The 17,138-nt window shown below is 36.0% G+C and overlaps 1 long non-coding RNA gene across 2 annotated transcripts in view; it reads left to right on the forward strand.

The window, feature by feature from the left end:
* The window catches only part of LOC135411970 (uncharacterized), a 74,894-nt gene extending 60,144 nt beyond the window's left edge, over positions 1 to 14,750 (forward strand). Inside the window, exons 3-7 of one of the 2 annotated variants that reach the window (XR_010429410.1) lie at positions 1,776 to 1,817; positions 6,217 to 6,254; positions 6,760 to 6,892; positions 8,933 to 12,296; positions 14,675 to 14,750. This is a non-coding gene — a long non-coding RNA (uncharacterized LOC135411970). Of the gene's footprint in view, positions 1 to 1,775; positions 1,818 to 6,216; positions 6,255 to 6,759; positions 12,297 to 14,674 lie in introns of both variants that reach the window. The other variant, XR_010429411.1, reaches the window with a different exon arrangement.
* The last annotated feature ends 2,388 nt before the right edge of the window (positions 14,751 to 17,138 follow it).

Raw genomic sequence — 17,138 nt, forward strand, 5'->3', positions numbered from 1 at the left:
TGTAGAACAACCTGTAGAAAATACTGACATAGCCACTTACAACAAACTATAAATGACTCACTCTCAAATACATTTTGCAGAAAAATCATACGTTAATGAAATGACTGCATGAACATTTTTAATCATCTGAAACTCAACTATTAAAGACTAAACAAGCTCTGGAACAAAATTAAGTCTTATAGAAATACTTATGTCTGTGCCACAGTCTGAAAGGGGAATGGGGCCGTGACACAGCGCGGGTCCGGGACACAAGGTAGGATGCAGGTAGAATCATTTATTCGTCCGTTCAGGCGGGGAAAGGGCCAGAACATGGGGTGGGGCATGAGACAGACAAACGGGGGAGCAAATCAGAATAGGGGCACAGGCGAAAGAGGGGGGAACGTGGGAGGAACCGGGGAGAGAAGGGGCGAATGGAGGCTGTCTACTCTCTGCGGCTTCTCCAGCCAATCCGCAGGAAAGCAGGGAAGTGGACAAACCTGAACATGCCCAGGAGATACAAATTCTGGGGAAGCATACAATGTGTATGTACATAATTGTAAAGTCTGTATGATAAAGTCCTTTCAATTGCTGTACATCTTTTTCCACTTCTGAAATTTTTCCCATTCTGATTCCTGGTCTTTCACATGTGTTTGGGGCTTTAGGGGGTTGGTTAGGTTTTTTGTTGGTTTCTTGTTTGGGTTTTCTACTTTATAGCTATGAAATAAGTGCTTATTTGGTATGAATATTAGGAATAATAGCATACTTTTAATAGAGGTCATTACTAGTCTTATTAGACATTTCAGACAAATGAAATAATGGGACTATACAGAAATTGATTTCTATGTGTTTTTTCAACTATAGTCTTTCTTTAATGCAGTCTTCTGTATTGAGCTTTTTGAGCTTTCAAAAAAAAAACTTTTTGAAGTCTAAATATTCAGTGTATAAAAAACGGAAGAATTGGTTCACTTCTTTAGAGGTAAGATTAGTAAAAATACGTTATATCTTACTATAATTGTTGGGGGAAAAAACCCAAACCCAAAACTGTAATGCTCAGCTGGCTGCTTACTTACCTTGATACCCTAATTGCCTTATGGGGTGTTGTTGGTTGTCTTCTAATACTTCATGGAGATTATAAGGATATAGAATTTCTTTATGGCACACATGGACCTTTTACTTTGTTGTAGAATAACCCTTATACCTGCCACTCAAAAACCAAAGAAGTTAAAACTCCAACTGAAAACATTTAGGAACACAGTCACACATATGAAGTCTAGACTGAGAACGTTATGGATAATAGACGCTGTTAATAGATTATCATTATTCAAGATCCTTTCTAATCATTCTATCTGGAGAATTTTTGGCAATTTTGTGCCAGAATTCATAAGTATTCTTCAAAGAAAATAAATGAGAACACTAAAATTCTTCCTATTTTCATATTAGGAATATGAAAAAGCTAAGTTAGAAATAATCTGGAAGGGTAGCTTTCAAATTCTACTTGAACAAGGTAAGGTAAAAAACAAACAACAAACAGCCCTGAATCTAGGCATCTAGTGCTTCCTTTAAATTCTAAGATTACTACGTATTAAGAATTACGACAATTCCAAAAAAAAGAATCTCAGCATGTTGAATTGATGAAAGCAACACTTTAAAGTGCTTTTATTTATCATATATCTCATTGTAATTTATAAGGTAGTAAATATTTGCAATGCTTGTTTTATGTTATATCCAGTCCTGTTATTGGTTCTTCTTAAGCATTTCAACAACAAAAGTATTTATATATTTTTTTTCTTTCACAGCTGAAAGCAAAACAAAAGGAACACCTGACACGAATCCCTATAGTAATTACTGACTTCTAATTCCTTTTTTTTTCAGTTCAGTCCTTCCATTTCACTACAGATGATATCGTTATGCCATTACTTTAATTATAATATTCAATATATTATCAAAATGAAAAGTCAGTATATTCTTCCCAAGAGCTATAACTCTGTAGATTACATGTCTGAGGTTCAGACAAATTTTTAAGCATACAACAGTGAAAGATTACCATTTGGGAATTAATGATTTACAATATATATATTTGTGGCTGAAGAGAAGGTTTTCTTTGCTTTTTTTTTTCTGTATTGTGTATGCACAGTTTATGTTTATGAATGAGTTTTAAACAAATATTATTAATACACTGAAGAAAAACTGAAAAGAGATAAATTGCTCTTATTTTAGCTCTTTGGGGCTAAATACCCAAAATACAGCCTTTTAAGAGAGCAGGTTTTTTAATAGTCAGACCTTAGAAGCTGTTGATAACAGTATGAATTACACCATGGAAATATAGGCTTCTTTACCAACTCATCTTTACTTGTTCTACTGTATTCATTTTTGTATTGTAACGCTACTGAGTTTGGATTTCCTATTAGTAAAGTTCAGGGCAAAACTGGGTGCAAAACCACAAGGCTACCTCTGTTAATTAGAAGGAAACATGCAGACATAACTGTGGATCAGAAAGTATTAAAAACTATCCCTTGAGAAAACCTTTTAAGTGAATGAAAGGAAAAAAAGTAAAACAACATAACTTTCTTTATGGCTTTTCTAATTTAGATTTGGCTATTGGGACACTGATGGAGAATACATAAATAACTACATGAGTGGTACTATGAGATTCCTAAAATACCTGTGTTTAGTGAGAGAAATTAATGACAAAGAGAGACTGAAATAGAAGTGTAGTTTTATTTTTTTTATTTTTATCTGAATCTTCTGTTTTACTGCCACACGAACTCCACTATTTGACATCTTTCTGTTGGAAACAGTACAAGCTACTCTTATTTCAATGCAGTTACTTGAGCTGAGAGGCCTCTTACCTCTGAAAGCACTGAAAGTCTTTATCTAGCATATGTTCTCTGACTGAAGATGTCTTATCTGATGATTTGTTTATTACTTCTTTTAACACTTCTCAGTGCAATACCTGTCACACTTTTCATAATTAATTTAATCTGATGACATTTGCCAGATATAGGAAAATAACACCATATCTAACCAGGTAAATCTTAAACACTTTTTATTTTTACTAATTTCTTTTCCCTTTCTGACTCTCATTCGGGCAACCGCAGCAGAATTCATCTCACCTAACCTTAGACTTTTTACACTGATTGTTTAATCTTAGCTCCATCTAGAGACAATGAAAAGAGATAGAAATGCTTTAGAGAGTAATTTCTTTTGCCTGTTCTTGTAGTTAGGGTTGCTTCTCTCTCACTGGTAAGAGGAAGATCCCTTTAAGCTCCATAAATATGTGGTTCATCAACCTTGGCTCGCTGCCAGGCTACACCCAGCTGCTGTCTTAAAGAGGACTGGAAGAAAATAAGATGCAAAAACTTGGGATAAGGATGGGGAGATCACTTACCAATTAATGTAATGGGCAAAGTAGATTCAAGTTTGAGAAATTTAATTTAATTTGTTGTCAGTTAAAATAGATTTGGATAATGAGAAGCAAAGAACAGTATTACCTCCCCACCTTTACTTTTCTCATGATCAACTTCACTCCTTCATTCCCAACTCCTCTACTTCCTCTCCCACCCCAAATGACACATATCAAGCCACCCACAACAGCTCCTCTATGCCACTTCTTCATCCTCAAGCTTTTCCCTCACTGTAGTCTGAACTCTTCATTGTCTGCAGTCCTTCAGGAATATCTAACTTCTCTGGAGCGGGGTACTCCATATCTGCTCCACCATGGTCTTCTCCACAGGCTGCAGATACTTCCTTCCACTCTTTCTTCTCTGACCTTGGTGTCTGCAGGGTTGTTTCTCACACTTTTTGTTCCGTCAGATGTTTTATCCCTTTCATTAAATACATTTTCCCCTGAGGTGCCCCCACCTCAGCCGTGCCCTGCACTGGGTAGATTGGAGCTGGCTAGAACCATCTGTGTCCGGCACAGGGTAGACCCAGCCTCTCCTCACAGAGCCCCCCTGCAGCCCTGTACAACGCAATATCTTGATGGTTAAAGATAGGTAACAGGAAAAATTTTCTGAGAGATAGAATACTTAAAAATGTAGGAGATGGGCTGATTTTGTGGAGGGGACTTTTAAGGACCGTGGAACTATACTTACATGTGTATAGCACATACACAGGCCCACAAGACTCTTTTTCAACCCAATTTAAAAGTTTTGGCCAATACATTTATTTTGCATGTAGCTGATTGTTCATATTCAGTTTAGATGTGTATTTTCTTTTTAAAAAATTATTATTTGTTGATTTAAATATTATTTTTTCGTAAATTAATTGATCTTGGATTGGTTTAACAGTCAGTTTCAGGAGTTCAGTACTCAGTTTTTAAGGTTCAGAACATAGACCTTAGACAAAATTTTAGTATATAGACTTGATTTTTTTGGATGTCAAATGAATAACTGAATTGTTAAAGATATTAGGAAGAAATTCTTTACTTTGAGGGTGATGTGGCACTCGAACAGGTTGCTCAGAGAAGCTGTAGAAGTGATCAAGGCCAGGTTGGATGGAGCTCTGAACAATTGGGTCTAATGAAAGGTGTCCCTGCTGATGGCAGGGAGGTTAGAACTAGGTCATAATATCATACAATCAATAAAGCTGTAACAGGCCTTTAAGATCATCAAGTCTAACCATTAAGCTAACACCGCTGTGTTCACTGCTAAACCATATCCCCAACTGCCACAGCCACACACCTTTGGAACATTTTTTTTCATAATAGCTGACCTAAACCTCCCCTTTAGCAACTTGAGAACATTTTCTCTGATCTTTAAGGTCCCTTTCAACTCAAAACATTCTATGATTTCATGATTCTATGATCTCTACAGATTAACAAAGCTGGTGCCACTAATATGGTTTCTTCAAATGGAATGGAAAAACACACAAATTATTGTCAAAAATATAATTAATATATATTATATAGTAGTTTGACCTCTTTAGAGTTTGTGATATAAACAGAATATTAAAATTCACAGTTGGTGACTAGTACATGCAAAATTATGGTATAACCTGTTGCCTGTTAAAGACTTGCACAAAAACATGTTTATCTAACTAGTTTCTGCACATCCTCAAGAAGGATGTTTCCAGTATAAAAACATCTCAGAACTCAAAGTCAGCTAAAATATTTAAAATAACTTAAAAAAAAATGAAGTATCTGTGGGAAAGAAGACACTGATTAAAATATCCTCCACTTACTGAATAAAACAAAATTTAATTATTATTAATTATTTTTAACTATTTAATTTTTTTGACTGTAGTAACCTCAGAAAATATCCCAAACTAATTCTCATGTTAGTTTCAAATCTGATTAAGAATATTTAATACAATTCTTCATTTTTGTTATGGAAGATGTCAAATAAATAACAAATTCCTTGCTTTGTTGCTAGTATATTTGCTAAGGAAGGCTGGTGATACCAACTCAAGGTATAAAAGCATTTGATATATCCCTCTGGAGTTTTTTACTCATCTCTTCTATCTTTAAAACAGTCATAGGATTGGATGTCTTAGGGAATGAGTAATCAGCATCAGAGTCCTTTCTTGCTTTCCTACTAATACAAATCTTTCTTGACTTGTTAGCAAAGGTTGTTAGTAGATAACAATTTGATTGAATATGCTTATTTGTTTAACTTATTTGTGATCCCAGACTATGGCACACCCTCACCTATAAAAATGTTCCATTACTAGTACTACCAATAAAGTTGTTGTGGATTTAAAGGGTATAGATACAGAGCTGATTTTTTTTCCTCTCAGTCTCTCAGGACAGTGTGGGAACCTTATGCTGCAGCTCCCCATGGTGCAAATAGAGTGTAATTATTTTCTGCAAATGACAGGAGAATGTTTCCAAGAATGTGCAAATTCACCTGTTTTAAAGTGCAGAAGGGCAGTATGTTGGAGGGAGCTCTGACAGCAGAGGGTAGAACAGTAGTATTACAAACATGTCAGACTTGAAAGGAGCTACATTAACAAGTCAATCTCAAGCAAGTAACCTCCTTTGGGAAGACTTTCTGAAAGGAGGAGTGCAGTTAGCAGTCTAGTTGTGTCACTTCTTGTTACACATTTTTTTAAGCAGCCGGCTTGGTCAGAAACATCCTCATTAACTTTATTTTCTATTTTCGGCATGCATTTATTATAGCTGATTTACTCCATTCAGCTTAATATGCCTGCTTTTAATTCATTTCTTGACTTTGCAACCAAGACAGTAGCTGAATGTTTTCTGAACGTTTGTGTGATGTGCATATCTCTTTTGTCTAGGTTGACAGCCATATTCTCTGAGAATTCCAATGAGTTAGGTAAGTCTTTACCTCCCTTGTCTCTCCTTAGGCCATTTTAAAATAATGGCATTATGTTGGCTGCTCTCCAGTCATCTAAGATTTCACTTGATCTATTTTGAAGAGCAGAAGTACATAAAAATGTCTGCCAAAGCATCTTCAATTTCTGTTCGTATTTCCTTAACCCTTTTGGACCTATGCTGTTTGGTCATGGCCCAATAAATTTTAGAAGCCATTTCACCTTATAATAACCATACTGACACACTCTGTCCATATCCTAATTCCTAATCATCCATCTCCATAAATATGATTTCAGATGTAGTCAAATACCTACTCTTATCCTTTATAAGGCCATATATAACCATTACATAGTGTATCCTCAATCCCCTTACACTCTTTCTAGGGGATAGGTTGCAATACGAAAGTTTCTTTTAACAGTGAGCGTGTCTCCAGAGCTCAGAACTGGGCTAGAGAATTAATTTTAATTCAGATTTTCAATTAATTTTCTGTTTCTTTCCTGGTCTAGGGAGGAAGCAGCCTGCAAACGAATTACAGCTGATAGTTGTTTGCTTCTTCACAACAACTTGCTGACCCAGAGACATCGTTCTCCTCAATGACCTGCAGTCTGCAGGTTTGCAGCCTTGTCAAGGAAGCAAGAAGTACTCAATATTTCTTTGTTTCTCTGCATAGGCATGTCAGAATCATCATAATTAGCTCCTGAAAGGACCTCAAGAAATTATGTAGTCTGTCCTATCGCGCTGGAGTAAAATTGTTTGTGTTTTCTACTCTTAATAACCTTTGGTTATGGAGATCCCATAACCACCATGAGCAATCTGTGCAACGTTTATTTAAACTTTAGGTTTTCAACTTCACCCTAATTTTTTATATAATTCTTAGAAAAAATATTAAAAAATAATGTATGCTACTGCACACATTACAGCAGTTGAAAAACCTCTTAATGTTTCTGTGTGTGAGACACTGATTATGCCTAACAAAAGTGTAGAGACAGAGCCTGGGGCTGATCCTAAACACTTACAAGATCTATTTGATGTGATTTGTCCCACAGAAATCAAGATGACAGCTGATTATAAATATTTTATGTTGTCATCTACCAACATTTTTTAGCTGTAAAAGCTTTCAATATTGAGCAGTATGCTAATTCTGAGGTACTTTTATGAATGCGACACTGATCCTAGCTGGATCACGTGCAAGAAGTGAAACTAGAGCCTTTGAATTTAACAGAAAAGGCTGTTACTATCTTTACTAAGTCACATTCTTATCTTTATCCAATTGAAAGAATTGTATTAGGAAATCTCTCTCTGTGTCTTCTCTTCCTTATCACTGGACAAAGCCCAAAATGATGTTGTCATGACTGCTTCAACCTAATGCTAGATATTTAAAAAAAAACCCCAAAGCAATAAAACTCTGTGATCCAGAAACAAGTTGATATCATATAGTGTTGTATACCAAATAATGATCCACTGTGAAATGTCAATCATGGAATCTCACACTGAGAAAAAGGTTCACTTCAGTTAATTCCCTGAGACCACAGGCTGAGACTGAACACCTTTGCAGGTACAACAGGTCATCTGGAGAATGCTGACTCATTACTCTGCTCTAATCTTTGTGTTTATTTTTTGAAGAACTGTTATTGAGTTTCATTAGGCTCAATGAAGATTTTGACGTTTAAAATTTAAAGAGTGGAATTCAAGTACTGATTGAAGGGACCTCCTTTTGAGTGTGTTGGTCATTCTGTGACCATTTAAAAATAATTTTTAATATCAGAAGAGGTGCCCTGGAATTCCACACTTTCTAAAGACACTGACCATTTATAAAATCTGCCTCTGTCTCTAACATTAAAGATACTAATGGTTACTGAGCAGGCAAACCATGATGTCCCACTGTTAAGGTAGGGAGAGGAAGTTATATTGAATTATATATACTAAAAACATGACCTAAATTCTTCTCTTTCCTTTTTTGCTGATGACAGCTGATAAAAGTATTTTTTTTGAGTTTTTACCCCACTTTTTTTACTTGTTCATGTCTTTTGCTATGTTGAGTCCTGGAGAAGAGAACTACAGTAACATGCTCTTTTGTCTTACCTTATTCCAATTGCAACTTTAGTCATGTAAGTCTGTATAACTGACCTTTATATTACATTGCATTGCAAATTGCAGCCTAAGTCATTGTTATGCTTCCCAATTATATGCTGGAAATAAGTTGTCATACTTGAAGAAAAATAATTCCAGGAAAACAGAGCTCTATCAGAACTCACAGAGTACTAGCCATATTGTCATTTGTTCCGTCAAAATTTTAACAGGTGCATCTCAAAGGCAAGTGTATCAGCCCAAACGTACCAAGAAATTTATATGGTCATACACATCACGTGATTGCACTCAAGATAATCTGTTCCATAACCTTTCCTGGCACTGAGGTCAGGCTGAGGGGCCCATAGTTCCCCAGATCCTCCTTCTGACCCTTCTTGTAGATGGACATCATATTTGCTAACATTCAGTCCAGGACCGCTGGTAAATATCTGGAAGTGGCTTGGAGAGCACTTCCACTAGCTCCTTCAATACCCTTGGGTTGTTCCCATCTCACCCCATAGACTTATGCATGTCTAAGTGGTGTAGGAAGTCACTGACCATTTGTGCTTGGATTATGGGGTATTCATTCTGTTCCCCATCCCTATTTTCCAGCTCAGGGGGATGCATACCTGAAGAACAACTGGTCTCACTATCACAGACTGAGGCAAAGAAGACATTAGATACTTCTGGCTTTTCCTCACCCTTTGTCACTATGTTTCCTCCTCCGCAACCAATAAAGGATGGAGATTCTCCTTACCCTCCTTTTGTTGCTGATGTTGCTAATAGAAACATTTTCATTATCTTTCACAGCAGAGCCAGATGAAGGTCTAGCTAGTCTTCCTTCTAATTTTCTCCCTGGATAATGTCACGACATCCTTGTAGTCCTCCTGAGCTGCCTGGCTCTTCTTCCAAGTAAACACTTTTTTCCCCTGAATGCCAGACAAGGCTCTCTGGTCAGGCAGGTCAGTCTATCCCACCAACTCATCTTTTCGGGATATAGCGATGGCTGCTCCTGCACCTTTAAGATTTTCTTCTTGAAGAATGTCCAGCCTTCTTGGACCTTCAGGACTGCCTCCCAGATACTCTGTTGACCAGACTCCTAAACAAGCCAAAGTCTGCCCTCCAGAAGTCCAAGATGGCAGTTCTGCTCACTCCTGGCCTCACTTTGACAACTGAAAATTCTATAATTTCAGTAATGGTATGCCCAAGACATCCTCTAACCATCCAAGATCACTTAGGACTAACTGACATGTGCTTGATTTTATAGACAGCGCTCGGTGTGCTGTTATGCTTCTTTGTTCTTTGCTGTGGTCATCAACAACACCTGTTTGGCCAAGTGCCTAGGACCTGCAAGGCTGGTAAGGAAGGGTGTAATTGGACTGGCACTCAGGAATCTTGAGACCCATATGGAGTAGAAGAAGAAATATTTTTTATTTTTCTAGTTGGCTCACAGGAAATGAATGCATCACCCACTCAACCATAGAGAATGGCTGTTTACTTTATAAAATAATATAAGTTATACTAACCACATTACCAGGGGGTGGGGAGCAGGGCAATACCGGTCACATATGGTATCTCCTCGGGCCCTAGGATTGATGAAACCTATTTTCTTCAGTAAGAAGGCACAAATTATAGCAAACTCTTTGCCAGGAGGAATCTTATGCTTAAGGTAATGATTTCTTCTTCTTCATTTGGATCATGTTGAGATCAATTTTATACTTTTTTTGATAGTAAAATCTGCTTATTTTTTATTTTCTTTATTATCTTGCAATTTGTTATTATATCTGAATTTACTATGTATGTTCTGCTTTAAAGATGTTGGATATTTGTTCTTTGTTGTGTTTCTTACCTCTGTAGCAGGTTTTATTTGGTTGTCAAAAATCAGACTATCAAAAGATAACATTATCTTGTCTTGGACCATTACATATTGTGGACTGATAGTCGCTGCTCACTTCTTAATAAGAAATGATTAGTCATAGCCATACATAATATAAATAAAGATTTTACCAGTAAATTTGGCAGTGGTTAATAGTAGCTGGATGACTTCCCTATTTACAGTACACTGAGACACACAGATTATTATTACTGCTTGTAAATAATTGATCGTAAGCTAATTGATGTCATATGGTAAAGTGATTTTTTTTTCCCCTGAAAGAATAAACATATGATCATCTTCATTGGAATCTGAAATTCATTTGGAAACTAACTACCGAGAATTTTGTTGTAATGGGCTGGATTAGCTGCTAGTTCTTAAAAAAAAAGAATTTTACCGTGACAAGACTTTAAAGGTTGTTGGGACGAGGTGGTAGAAAGAAAATAAATAATAGTAGTGGGCATTATTTCTGTCTTATTCACTTATCTCTAAAATGAACCAAATATGAGATTATGCTTTTTTGACTTATTTTAATGAGTTGATAGCATGATTGACAGTCTATATACTTTTTTTACTATCTTTACTGAATGAGGAAATCTGACAAAATTTGTCATATAAATCATATTTAAGTCATAAAACATAACATTTGCTCCTTCAAGATTTGTGTTGAAAAGCCTGAAAGGATTATGTCTGAAGGAGGTCTTCAGACTTCTGCAATCGCAGCAGTTATTTAACAGTGTTGTGTACTTTATCCTGCCTCTGACTCCTGCTAAGAAGATGTGCATTTGACTTCTTCCTATTAGACTCATGAACAGTATAGGAAAAATGTCAAATTTACGACTATAAGATTCATTTAGTTGGGTACACAATCATTCATCTTAATTATGTCTGACACCTTCACCATTATAAAATCAGTTTCCCAGAAGAAGAGAAACTCACACTCTGTCTCCTTTAGGAATCCTTCATCGAAGGAGACTAGTTATTTCAGTCCTCTGAGGAAGCTAATAGTGTAGTCGAAGGATCATGAAAAAAAAGAATAATGGCTCGTATTCATCAAGAACAGGGAAATACTACACTGCCATGCCTGGTAACCATAACTCCTAACACTGCTTTTTTGGAGGGTAGTAGATTATAGTACATAAGATTTTGAAGCAGGAAATGTATTAACTTCTAACAAAAGGTAATTATTTTATATTTTTTTTGCCTTCATTGAAATAAATGATAGTTTGTCACTGAACTCTGTAAGAAACTGTATTAGGTCATTTTTTTTATTTTCCATGAGGCATATTTTATTTATATTATGCAAAGGTAAAGAGATAATGAAACCACTAAAAAAGCCACTCTAAGCATCTTGATCATCTGCATATGCTAGTTGTAAACAAATTAAGATACTTTAACATATGTATGTAAAATAAAATACATTTTTTCTTTGATAAAAAAATAATGATATAAAAATAAAACCATTATTATTTGAAGGATCAGTAATGTAGAATTTTCACATTGTATTACTTAGAGAATGAATATTTCACTATTCACAAAAGGATAAGCAAAACTGTTAAGTCAGGTGCCATAATAGATAAGGCATTAAACATGATCTCTGTTTTTCAAATGGTCTTTTCCTCTCAAAGACAATAATACAGAAAGATGTAAGAATTTAATTTTAAAATTCCACAATTTGTGGAGGATAGAAGTTCAAATGAAAAATTGAATCTTAATAAATACTCTTATATAGCTACATACATAGTATTTATAACCATTAGACTACAAAATCTCTGTAAATGTAGCACATCCCTCAAAACTGCTTCAACAAAAAACAGCATTCAGAAGAGTACTAGGGTTAGGCTATAAAAAGGTTACCTTTATTTACTGTCCTCAATTCAGAGGAGACCATTGCTGAATCTATACCTTGCAGAGACCATCCTAAACTAAAAGAAAAATGTATCCTGCTTTTATCTTTCTCTGTTTAATATTTCTGCAGAATGAAAGCTTGACTAATTTATTCAGGAAGATAAGTGTAAATGAGAAGCAAATACTTTTGATTATTGAGAGACGGAGTGGTTCCAAAACGACAGGAAGTTGAAGCTGAATATGCCTCAGTACCCCGTGAGTAGATTAACCATTTTTCATTCTGTCTATTATCTCTATGGTTTTTTGAGGCAAAGACCTTCTATCAATATGTAAACAAAGTAAAGTAAAATAGCTTGATTTGAGGAAAAATCTTTGTAGTAGGATTGAGAATGATGACGATGATGCAGCTAAGACAGAGACTCTGAACAAATTCAGTGCCCTAATATAGACAACTGTAATCAGAGGATTGGACTACATTTCAGTAACAGTGCTGGCATAGTAGTTGCCAGTGAGCTCGTAACTGCTTCATTACCCATGCTTGACCCCTTGTGATGAATATGCTGAGCCATTGTCAGATGACAGATTCAAATGGCAAGGGAACAAGCAAATTAATTACTTTCCTAAATTATATTTATCATCAGAATTGTGATGAAAAATAAAAAGTGCCACTGGGGTTGAAAAAACCCAAACTAAGTGCCAAATTCTGATCTACTGTCAATTGAATTGCTCTGGCTTCATAGTGAACTGAAGTGAGAATTTTTCCTCAGACATTTAGAAATTCAAAAATTTGACTTTCTTCACACATGGCAATTGTAGTCAATAGCTCTATTGTGATGTGCAAAACATTAATTCTAAAGATAGGCTTATTTAATGAGCACTTACCTGGTTGGTTTTTCTTGAACTCAAAATAAAGCTTCATTCAAGCAGTGCCAAAACATTTAGATAGCTCTGAATTAATTTTACATTTTCTTTTTAAAATTATCTAAGTTAGAAAAAAGATATATTTTAAATACTTTCCCAATTAAATGAGATTCTTCCTGATTATTAAAAAGTTTACATTTAACTGTACTAATCTTTCCATAAGTGAGTAACTTGGTGTACTTACTTCAGTTTTAGTATCAAACTTAAAATGTCTACTATTACATCTGCTTCCAGTGGTCAATTGGTACTTGAATGGCTAATATGCAAATTAACAAGAAGTAAATCTTATCCTTAAGCTGTTCAAGAAGATTTAAAATCCCTCAAAAAAGCCCCCAACAAACCAGAAAAACAACTAAAACCGAAAACTCAAACGAGCATATAATAAATAATCAGAAAATTTTTGTTAAGAATTAGCCTGGTTGGAAATAGTAACTTTAAGAAGCTATGGACAGGCAAGTGACTGTATCTAAACTGTTGAAATCTAGAATATTATCAAGCTAAATCTAAAAGTGTTCTCTAACTATGTCCTGATCCTCTGTCTAAAATATATAAGCTCCATTTCATCCTCTTCTGCATGGGCAAACCCAGGTTCCTATGAAAGGAAAAGTCTGACAGAAAGTCAGTTCTGTTACATCCAGCTTATTCCCCAAAATAAATGACCACAAGTACTATTCAGAGAAAAACAGTAGTGTAGGTAGTAAATTTACCTTTCTTCACTGGCATTACATGGATTCAGGACAACTCTTTTAGATGACTTCAGTGGGACTAAAGTTAAATGGGATGTCTTATATGTAGATGTTTGGTTTGTAGCTAGCTCAAGACACAGGAAGTTTATTCTCCTCTTCACTTTTTTAAGCTCGTTTCCCATCTCTCTACTGTCTTTTGTCTTTATATTACCATCTATTAAAGACAGTTCATTTTATTGCATACTAACACAGTACATGGAAGAATCAGGTCTCAATCTTGATAAAGACCTTGGTGCACAATAATTCAAAGATTGATTAAACAAAAGTAAACGAAGTAACAAAGCTTAGCTTTTGATTACCAAATAGCCCACCAAAAAGTGCATGTTCAAAATGCAAGTTTTTATTAACAAGAAATTCAACAATGCACTAGACAGCTTAATTCTTGTTTTCTCAATTTGTAAGAAATTGAACCTGCCAAGATTTAATTACATGTATAGCTTAACACCTCCTGCAGACACTCTATTTCTTTCTAATGAATCAGAGGACACTTAGCATATGCTACCCTGTGTGTCAAAGCTGGTGTCTCTTTTGTCTGTCTTCTGCCTCATAGAGTATAGATTAACTTGGCTTTGCTCTTTAAAAGACTAGAGCAAAACTGATCCAGAGAGATGGTCTGTGATTTACTTTGACATCAGAGAGGAAAATGTGCATTTGCAAATACACTGGTGATGATTCATGTACCTTTAGATTAATAATACCTTGCATATTGCAAGCTGTTAGAAATCTGAAACCCAAAAAGATATTTGTGAAACAATTCTCCACTAGAAAGTGTAATAAAATCTTAAATGTAACTTTGATTCTATCTAGTCAGAGATTCAAATTATGTCTCTGTGCTGAGGCTCCTGAAGGTTCCATTAAGGTTTCACTTCACCTAATAATGTCATGTTATGTATTAAACTTTAATTGTGGCTCTTTTAAAGCTTGCATGCTCCAGTTACGGAGTTAAGAATATTTTCTTTGTTATAGGTAGGAAATATACTACACAGATACAAAGGCAGCTCCTCTGAGAACAGGTTCGATGAGACATGCAATGACACACAGGTAAAATGTAAAACTAATGCATACTAGGCAATTTAGTAGATGAAGAACAGAAGTAGTTGCTATGTGCACAAGTATAGAATAGGGGAAGAAATCAGCATGGCTTTTAGAAAATTAATTCTTGCATTACGTACCTTGCCAAGCGGTCAACAAGTTTGTTGATAGGGTCAATCCCATTGAAATGTATTGTTAGATTACCAAAAGGCTTTTGACAGGGAAATAATCTCAGAAAAACTTTAGATGAGAATGAAAGTCCTCGCACGGTTAAGAAATAGAATCTATAGGTAAGTGATCAATTTTCATAGTGGAGAGAGTTCACATGGGAGATCCACACCAGGCTGTGCAAGATATGCTGATGTGACCTTTGACAACAGCGAAATGACAAATTTTCTGATATTACTGTATTATTCATTAGAGCAAGTACAAGAACTGTCTGTGAATAATTGTCAAAAGTCCTTACAATACTGGTGGGCAATAAATTCATTAAAACTAAATATATAAATAAATAAGCATATCATGTTGCATAAAGAATTATGTGTTCTGAACTGACCACTGTGATTCTGTGTGAAATCTGGGGGTTAAGATAAATTGTTCCATATGAATGATTGTTCAGTATTTATTAGCAGTAGAAAACAAGCAAACCATCATAATGTCAAGGATTATTTGAAAGTAATAGAGAACTATTATACTAGACTATAAAGAATTGGGTCACTATATGAATGTATATGCTGGATTCCTAAATGTCAGAAAAGTATATTGCAATGGAAAGCTTCAGAAAAAGGGAAATAAAGGAAATGCATGAAATCAATCTGTGTGAGGAATGAATAAGCCACAGCTAAACAAACTTGGGCTCTTCATTATAAGCAACATATGAGTAAAGGAGAACTTGACAGAGGTTTATAGGATCAAGAGGGGCATGGAAAATATGGAGAAGGGAGCGAGGAGGATATGGATTGATTTTCTGGGGTTTTTTTTTCAACACAGGATTGAAGAGACATTAGGTGAAGCCAGGAGGACACAAGTTAAAACAGAAGAACATGATGCTTCAAGCAATGGCTTATCAAGCTGTCTCCAGTCTAGGAAACTGTAACTGTTAAAAGTTTAACAAGTTTGGCAGAGACTGACAATTAAGGAAGAAAAATCACAGAATCTCTGAGGCTGGAAGGAATCCCTGGATATTATCTAGTTTAACATCCTTGCTCAGTCATGGTCAGCTATCGTAAGTTGCTCCATGTCTCCACAAATGAAGCCTTCACAACCTCTTTGGGCAATCTGTTCCTGTTTGATCACCCTCACAATATTTTCTTTTTCTTACACTTAAATGGAATTAAATATCTGATCATTGTGTGTTGTCCCGTCACTGAACAACCCCAAGGAGAGTTTGGATCCATCTTTTTTACCTCCTCCCAGCACATATTTACACACATTGATAAGAATATATATGAATGACAACTTGTGAGACACTGAAATGGTTTATGGCTTAAACATTGTTAAAATCACTGAAGGACTTTTGTCCACTGTAGCAGACTGTGCAAAGAAGCAACTGCTCACCAGGGCCTAGCCCTCCCTGAACATCCCTACTAATTTGGACTGTGATAGGAACTTGAGATAAGATAAAGGTACTATGCCCAATTATCCTAGGAGAAGAATGCATCCTCAAGTGTGAAAGACTGGAATGCTGATGTTTCAAACAATCAAGGTGCAAACTGACAGTGTGCAAAGTAACTGCCCAGGTGCTGAAGGTGTGCACACCAGACACCTCAGGCTACCAGTTGGGTATTGATCAAGATAAGGAAAGAAGCAAATCCTTCGAGGTGGGGTAGTGTTTCTTTGTCCTTACAGGAGTGATTCAGCTGTGATAACTCCCCTCTGGGGAAGCATTGGGACAATTCACATATAGCCTGAAGATGTTAATCTCTGCTGATAGCCCATAAGGAACTCAAGGCTGATGTAACAGGCAGCTGTAACATCTTAGAAAGTGTCAGAGACTCATGACACGTCCTGTGATCCAGTATTACATCATCCCTTGTAAAACTCCCTACTCCAGGGGTGGCACCAGAGGCATTTCTACCTAGCCTAAGCCCAATAAAAGACACGACAGACTGCTCAACATACTTGGATTTCCCCTACCATGCCTACCATGGGCTTCTCCTTTCACGCACACGGACTTCTTCCATTACCACACAGGACTTCCTTCACCAACATGGGCTTCTTCCCTCACTACACTGGGCTTCCCTCAACAGATCCAGACCGCAACTATCACTTTGACAAGAGTGGGATTCTCACCACCAAGAAGACCAGAAGAATAGAATCAACAGGACGCCGTCAGAATCCAAGGATGTTGATATAATTTCTTCCTAATCTGTCTCTCTGTCACTCTCTTTCTGTCCCC

Source organism: Pseudopipra pipra, chromosome 3 (genome assembly GCF_036250125.1).
Source record: "Pseudopipra pipra isolate bDixPip1 chromosome 3, bDixPip1.hap1, whole genome shotgun sequence".
Lineage (NCBI taxonomy): Eukaryota > Metazoa > Chordata > Aves > Passeriformes > Pipridae > Pseudopipra > Pseudopipra pipra.